Consider the following 8,698-nt stretch of genomic DNA (forward strand, 5'->3'; position numbering starts at 1 on the left):
CTCTCCTTATGCTTTCACTTGCACTTCTGCAAGTACTCCCATCTTCATTACAGAAGATGTGAGTTGAAAGATTTTTTCCAAGGGTGTTCTTACCTGAGCATACAGAATGTTCCTTAGGTTTCATGCAGATTTTGTAACATACATCCACCCTCATGAACTTGATTTGGAAAGTTGTCTCCAGATGGTGCTCTGTAAGTGCTAAGCGTATGGCACTTCTTTTACCGTTCAACACAGATATTTGAAAAAGCTTCTCTCTTCATGCATCAGGATGTTTGAAGTTTCATTCTCTATACAGAACCTTGGTGCTCAGAGTGGAGTAAACGTCATTTCTTTACAAGTTCCTTTACCCTTGAGCCAATGCTTTCAGCCTCATGAGAAAAGATCTGAGTTTCAGACAGTGTCCTACGGATTTCCCTCATAAAGTTAAGCGTACGATAATTCCCTTATGCTGAGAAACACTTCTGAGAATGCTTCCAACTTCGTAAAAGAAGATGTGCCTTGAAGGATGGATTCGGTACGGTCGTTTCTTGAAGCTAAGTCTCTGCCACTTTCCTTATGCTTTCAGGGCAATGATGCAAACGTTTCCATCTTCATGACAGAATTTGTTGGTTGAAAGATGCTATCTACCCAGTGCTCTCACCTACTATTAAGTTTATGGCACTTTCGTTAAGGTTCAACACACAGGAAAGAAACCCCGGTTGATCCATTTGTCAGGAGGTTGGTTTGATATTGTTTTCTATCTACACAGATTTGGTTCTTAGAATTAAGTAGACGGCACTTCTTTATGAGCTCGCACACATTCTTACTACACTTCACTACAGAAGTTGTGAGTTGAGACATGGTGTCAATACAGTGTTCCTGTATAGAGTGAAACAACGCGCTTTATGCGTCTGTTTTCACAGACAGTTTTGCACATACTTCCGTTTTTATGACAGAAGACTGTGAGATGCAAGATGCTTTCTCTATGGTGTTCTTTCGTGGACTTCAGTATATGGCACTTTCCCTACGTTTTCTTAGACACCTGTGCCAATAGTTTCATCTTCACGACCGAAGATGTCAGGTGAATGTTGGCTTTGATACAATGTTCTTCCTTGAAGATTGGTTAGTGGCCCTTATGCTTTCATTCCCACTCTGCAACATGCTTCCATCATCATGACAGAGGATGGGAGTTGGAAGACCCTTACCATGCTCTTCTTACTGAGAGTTACGTCTATGGCAGTTTCCTTAAGGTTCAACACACATATTGGAAAACCCTGGTGTCTTCAGTGATCAACGTTACCGTCTCTCTGCACAAACCTGATTCACTGAATGGAGTGATGGCACTTTCTTTTCCTTTTCACACAACATTTTTGATCGGCATCCTCTTTTTTTGGAAATTTTGTTTGGAAATTTTAATATGCCTTTCTCAATATCTGATGGAAAAAGCAGACAAAACATTGGTAACAAATGTGACCTAATTGACGTCTATGTAATATTGCATAATACGTGCAGAATACATTATTTCCAGTGGTCATAGACTATTTACCCAAACAGATGATATGTTGTTCCATGAATCATGTCTACATTTTAACATCCTGAAACTAACTAGATTCTATTCGTAGGCCACCAAGGAATAGAGCCCGAGTCCTCATGAAAAGAAGACCAGGAAATCCCTCCATGTTTAAAAATTCAATGTAACTTTGCTGCATATCCTAAGGGTCAGAGAGGGAATCGCAATGGACATTTTCCACCTTTTCTACATCAGGGCTCACACACAATGGCCCTTTGTCTCTGAAGAGCACTGACTATCCTAACATAGACAGGACTTAAGCCTCCTATCAGAGTTCTGCATGTCCCAGGCACACCTGGCAGCCTTGGCCTGTGCCCACACACACCTCCCTCCAGCTTTCCTTTCTGGTGGCATTGTGTTAAGGTAGTCAACATAGCCATATGGAGATGAGAAGCTCCCCACTCCTAGTGATGATGTTGCTATTGTCCCCACCAAGCTAATAACATGATTTCTGAGAGAATTACAACAAAATAGCAGTTTCTTGACCTTCATGAAAGTGTGAAAATCATCTTGTGAGTCATCTTTTCGAAACACGGTTTCACCATGTGTTCTTTTCTCTGGAAAAGATATAGACCCAATGGTAATTATGGCTCCTGAGCACCTGCTCTTGGGAGAATCCATACTGGCTCTGAGTAGCATTCTCCCTCGTAAACTTCTCAACTGGGGTGTAGATAGAATGAGTCCCATTTTTAGATGGATAGACAAAGGCTCAGAAATGATATGAATTACAGAGGATTTTAGTGTCAGAAACCTAAGTGTGATCTCCAAACTGACTCCAAGTCCCTTGTTCTTCCATACAAGGTACCATTTCGCTCTACCCCAGGTCTTCTCAATCTGGAAACCTAGGAAGTATTAGGATTTTCTTGTTGTGTGGCCAAATGGAATGAATTCGGCTGCCTTTTCACCTCTGCCCATCATGATCATGAAGATAATTCTCTCAGTGGAGGACCTTTGAGTCGGAGACTTAAAGATCCCTAGGAATAGAGATACTATACTATTTTTCTGATATTAAAGTGACTGAAAGAACTATGCTTTTTTAATTGATGGAGGCTCTGGTCTGTAGAGTGTCCTGTAAGGTCGGAAATAGTATTTAAAGCAGTTAGCCTCTTCTATAGAGTGAGACAATGCTTCTAAAGATTTCCTAAATATTCCCTTACCTGTGATTATTTATTCCCAACCATCGTAGTGTTTCTATGTTACGATTATGATTTCATTAAGGCCAACGTTGCGGAGAAAGAACTTAGTGTATCCAGGGGCACTTTCGTGTTGTGACAGTGAGCTATTCTGTTGTATTCTGTAGTCCAAGGGAATGGTGCCAGACATCTCTAAGATGTGTAAAATTCTGACTGTAAATGATCTCTATGCTTCAGAGATTTGGGCAGGACAAGGGGAGGAGTCCAGAGACCATGAACGCCTCTGTTACCTGTGTTGACCATGGAGCAGGTAACCTTCTGTAGGGGTCCTTTGATGTCTCTTGACTATTGGAAAGGTGCTTTCATCTCACGTTCCACCATTTGGTAGTGATGATAAGGATAAGAGTAATTTTTATGTCATACCATCTGTGAGGCCTGATCTTGGCCTCCCAGGAAAGCTCTCCTTTAACATTTTACCCAGCTCAAAATGACTGGGCAAACCCTCAAAGCATGGGCCCTATTTCTGCCCCCAGCACTTATTGTCCATATGCATCAAAAAGAAAAAGAGAACCAAAAAATGCCTTTGCCAACATCAAGGTGAGAACACAAAAGAACCTTTCTTGCTCCCATAAGATTAAAGTCATACTGATTTGTACATAATGAAAACATAAGAAAAAGTCTGTCACTTTCTGGAACCTTCTTCCTCATCGTGATGTATAACTGTACGTAGCACAACTCAGAACAAATATATGACCCTGCCCTAAATGTTCCTTCCCTGGAGCACTCCCTTCTTTGTGAATATTGTGTCTCCCAGGCAGCTGTCCTTGACTTGGGTTTGAATAAAACTCTCTTCCTTCCTCTCTAAAATGTTTTAAAAGGTTCCTTCATTTAGTGTCGACAATAACACTCTGTTTTCAAGTGAAAAATAAATGTTCCTGGTTCACAACCGCGACAGAACAGAAGGCCGGCTTTTCCTTCCTTCCCTGTAGAACTAAGCATGTGTATATAGATTGCAGCACAAATGGGCTCACCCTAGAAGGATGTTTTGAAGGTCTGAGAAGCACTATCCACTCCATGGGTGAGACAAGAAGGCAAAGCTATTCCCGCTTGGAGCATTCCTTTTGGCGCTTAAAATTGCCTTGGATATGCATAAAAGCATTGCATTTCCTAAAGCCCAAGGCTGGAACAGTCTGAGAGCAGCTGACCTTGCCAGGAACCAGGCACACCCTTGCAGGAAGGGTTGGTGCAGAAGGGAAGGGGCAGGGCTCTGAGGGTGGTCTGCAGCTAGAGGGGTCCGCGAAAGGGGCCGTGTGTGTGTGTGTGTGTGTGTGTGTGTGTGATTGCAGCCCTGCCCATGATCCCTGTCATGCCTGCTCAGGGCGTTTAGCCAAGGAGGTGCCTCCTGGACCTCTGCACTCCCAGAGTTGTGAGTCATGGGGCCGGTTGCCTGGCATTCAAGGAGTTGGAAGCATCATACTCCCCAAGCAATCACCCCATGGGGGTGGAGCTACGTCTCTGTGTGCAGATCCGGAGCAGCCCAAGGACGCAGACCAGGAGCCAAGGAAGTGGAGTTTTGAGAGAGTGGACCTGTGGAGTTCCTGGCTGGGTGAATGCATGCTGTGTGGCCATAGGTGGGCTTTCTGGGAGTAGGGGCACCCCGGGTAAGAGGCAGGGTTCTGGAAGGGCATGTTGAGAGAGTTCATCATGGAGACTCAGTTTTCTTTCCTTTTTCCCTTGAAAGTCTCTTCTGCCTAGTCTCCGTCAACTGGCCATACACTCCAGACCCAGGAACTCCAGGGCACCCGCTCAGCAAAGCTTTTGTGGGATGGTTCGCAGACATTCCAGGGTTTCCCGTGTTCCCCAAGAAGAGCGAGAGAAAGGACCGCACAGTCCCCAACTTCAGTGCGGTGCCCCTGTCCCCCGACACAGTGCAGGTAATGGACCTTGAGCAGTTCCCCGAGTTCAGCAGGGTATTCCCTGTTCCCTCAGGCACAGGTGGGGCGCTAGGAAGGCCCAGAGCCCTTACCCAACTTCAGCATTGTGCTAGCTGTTTCCTGGGAATGGTGGCAATGGGCTGGGAGATAATTACTACTAAAAGACAAGTCTATGTTTCCCCTTCTCCCAGAAACCACAGCAGGTGTGCAGGCTTTAGGTCCGAGGAGCTGCTTCTACCCATCTGACAACACTTCTCTGCTCTGGCTCCGCGACACCCTACGTTCTGAACGTCTGCATCTGAGTCAGTGAGGCAGCTTGACACGGGATCCAGCATTCAGAGAAAGCGGCAGGTCCATTTGGAGAAATGTCATATCCACATCAGGACTGGAAGTAAAACCTCTCATGAACCCACCATCTCCTGGGTTTTTCTCTTTTCTCTAGTTGAGCCATGAAGTAAAACTTAAGTAATAGTTGTCAGCGTTCTGAATTTGGTGAAGGAGGTACTTAGTTTCTGAGCTTGGAGCACTTTGCAGGGGATCCCATTTTCTCTGTTCATTGACTGCTTATGAATGTATTTTGAACAGCTGTTTCCTAGAAACACTCTTTCATTAGAAAGGGAAGGTGAGGTTTACTCTTTGTCTATTTTTAAGATATACGTTTGACAGTGTTTATACAGTTGGGCCTAAGATATGGGTGAGTGGCCACCATTTAGTGTTAGATGGCCTTTTGTCGTCACATACAAATATGGATGATGTCTTTCCAATTGTCAAAGGTGATGTTTCATCACTGATTAGTCTTTTCATCCCAAGAGTTACAATGGGGGTCGAGGGAAAATTCAAAATTATTCAGAGCAGCATTTTGCTGTTTAAAATATATGCTGGTGTTGGGTAGTAAGGAGGGCACATATTGCATGGTGCACTGGGTGTTATATGCAACTAATGTATCATCGAAATTTACTATACTGTATGGAGACTATAACATTATGTAATAAAAAACGATAAAAAAATAAAGGTAAACCTTGTGTATCTAACTATACCAGATGTATCATCTCGATATTTTGAAGTGCCATATTCAATCTGCTGTTTCTTTGGTAGTGGAGTCAGAGGAGAGTCTTTCGGAATTCCTTTCGATAGAGGCATGGTGGTGGCTACAATTGGGTAGGCGACAGGGGCCCTGGGCTGAGTTCTGGAACTGCTTTCCTGATGCTGGGTGAGTCAGGTTATGCCAAAGAGTTTCTGTTTCTTCCCTATGAGATTGACAAAAACCGGCTTCCAACGGAAAAATCTTTCGTAACGTGCAAACATGCTCACAAGTGCCTGTGCCAAGGTGAAGTAAATGCCATACACTGATCTGTAAGAGACCACAGTTTGCTAGCAGGAGATAAACCCGAACGAACACAGCATGGGACACTTGGGGCAGAAACGGCTTCCGAAGAAAAAAAAGTTCTTGATGTGGAAAACCTATCCAAAGTGGTTGTAGCAAAGTAAAAAGAATGCCACACACTTATGTGCAAGAAACAACATTCCCCAGGCATGGTCTAAGCCCAGACATCGTCACTGTGCTTTTGGTAGCATGAGGGAAACCCGAGCCCCACAGCCCTGACCCATTAGGTAAAAAGCCGGCTTCCAAAGGAAACAGTTTTCCTAAGGTGCAGACCCTCTCACAAGTGGTTGTGGCAAGGTAAAGCAAAGGCCATCAACTTCTCTGGAAGAAACCACAGTGCCCAGCCATGTTCTAAGCCCTAACATCATCACTGGGCTTCTGGAAGCATGAGTGAAAACAGAGGAGCACAACACGGAGACCCATTTGAGAAAAACCGGCTTCCAACGGAAAAATCTTTCATAACGTGCAAACATGCTCACAACTGCCTGTGGCAAGGTGAAGTAAATGCCGTACACTGATCTGTAAGAGACCACAGGGCCCAGGCACCGACTGAGCCCTTCCCTCATCCCGGCGGGTTTGCTAGCAGGAGTTCAACCCCAACGAACACAGCCCGGAGACCCCTGGGGCAAAGACGGCTTCCGACGAACAATAGGTGCTTGCTGTGGAAAACCTATCCCAAGTGGGGGTAGCCAGGTCAACAAAATGCCTCACACCCAGGTGTAAGAAGCAACATTGCCCAGGCATGGTCTAAGCCCCTCACCTCGTCCCTGTGCTTTGGGGAGCCGGAGGGACACCCGAGGCTCACGGCCCTGAGACCCCTTTGCAAAAAGCCGGCTTCCCACGGAAAGAGTTTTCCTGAGGTGCAGACCCTCTCACAAGTGGTTGTGGCAAGGTAAAGCCAATGCCCTCCACTTCTCTGGAAGAAACCCCAGTGCCAAGCCATGTTCTAAGCCCTCCCATCCTCCCTGGGCTTCTGGCAGCAGGAGTGAAAAGAGAGGAGCAGAGCACTGGGACCCGTTTGACAAAAACCGGCTTCCCACGGGAAAGTCTTTCTCCACGTGCAGACATGCTCCCAGGTGCCTGTGGCAAGGGGAAGGAAATGCCATACACTGACCTGGAAGAGACCACAGGGCCCAGGCACAGTCTGAACCCTTCCCTCAACCCGGCGGTTTTGCTAGCAGGAGTTCAAGCCCAACGAACACAGCCCGGATACCCCTGGGGCAAAAACGGCTTCCGACGAACAATAGGTGCTTGCTGTGGAACACCTATCCCAAGTGGGAGTAGCCAGCTCAACAAAATGCCACACACCCAGGTGTAAGAAACAACATTGCCCAGGTATGGTCTAAGCCCCTCACCTCGTCCCTGTGCTTTGGGGAGCCGGAGGGACACCCGAGGCCCACGGCCCTGAGACCCCTTTGCAAAAAGCCGGCTTCCCACGGAAACAGTTTTCCTGAGGTGCAGACCCTCTCCCAAGTGGTTGTGGCAAGGTAAAGCCAATGCCCTCCACTTCTCTGGAAGAAACCCCAGTGCCCAGCCATGTTCTAAGCCCTCCCATCCTCCCTGGGCTTCTGGCAGCAGGAGTGAAAAGAGAGGAGCAGAGCACTGGGACCCGTTTGACAAAAACCGGCTTCCCACGGGAAAGTCTTTCTCCACGTGTAGACATGCTCCCAGGTGCCTGTGGCAAGGGGAAGGAAATGCCATACACTGACCTGGAAGAGACCGCAGGGCCCAGGCACAGTCTGAACCCTTCCCTCAACCCGGCGGTTTTGCTAGCAGAAGTTCAAGCCCAACGAACACAGCCCGGAGACCCCTGGGGCAAAAACGGCTTCCGACGAACAATAGGTGCTTGCTGTGGAACACCTATCCCAAGTGGGGGTAGCCAGCTCAACAAAATGCCACACACCCAGGTGTAAGAAACAATATTGCCCAGCCATGGTCTAAGCCCCTCACCTCGTCCCTGTGCTTTGGGGAGTCGGAGGGACACCCGAGGCCCACGGCCCTGAGAACCCTTTGCAAAAAGCCGGCTTCCCACGGAGACAGTTTTCCTGAGGTGTAGACCCTCTCCCAAGTGGTTGTGGCAAGGTAAAGCAAATGCCCTCCACTTCTCTGGAAGAAACCCCAGTGCCCAGCCATGTTCTAAGCCCTCCCATCCTCCCTGGGCTTCTGGCAGCAGGAGTGAAAAGAGAGGAGCAGAGCACTGGGACCCGTTTGACAAAAACCGGCTTCCCACGGGAAAGTCTTTCTCCACGTGCAGACATGCTCCCAGGTGCCTGTGGCAAGGGGAAGGAAATGCCATACACTGACCTGGAAGAGACCACAGGGCCCAGGCACAGTCTGAACCCTTCCCTCAACCCGGCGGTTTTGCTAGCAGGAGTTCAAGCCCAACGAACACAGCCCGGAGACCCCTGGGGCAAAAACGGCTTCCGACGAACAATAGGTGCTTGCTGTGGAACACCTATCCCAAGTGGGGGTAGCCAGCTCAACAAAATGCCACACACCCAGGTGTAAGAAACAACATTGTCCAGCCATGGTCTAAGCCCCTCACCTCGTCCCTGTGCTTTGGGGAGCCGGAGGGACACCCGAGGCCCACGGCCCTGAGACCCCTTTGCAAAAAGCCGGCTTCCCACGGAAACAGTTGTACTGATGTGCAGACCCTATCCCAAGTGGTTGTGGCAAGGTAAAGCCAATGCCCTCCACT

At 47.6% G+C, this 8,698-nt stretch overlaps 1 long non-coding RNA gene across 1 annotated transcript; it reads left to right on the forward strand.

Moving 5' to 3' along the window:
* Positions 1 to 4,119: 4,119 nt before the first annotated feature.
* LOC148107198 (uncharacterized) lies at positions 4,120 to 5,644 on the forward strand. The gene is made up of 3 exons (XR_015722924.1): positions 4,120 to 4,313; positions 4,424 to 4,616; positions 4,808 to 5,644. It is a non-coding gene; the product is annotated as an uncharacterized LOC148107198 (long non-coding RNA).
* Positions 5,645 to 8,698: the final 3,054 nt, after the last annotated feature.

Source organism: Ursus americanus, chromosome 34 (assembly GCF_024610735.1).
Source record: "Ursus americanus isolate L20-20 chromosome 34, mUrsAme1.1.p, whole genome shotgun sequence".
NCBI classification, from domain to species: Eukaryota; Metazoa; Chordata; class Mammalia; order Carnivora; family Ursidae; genus Ursus; species Ursus americanus.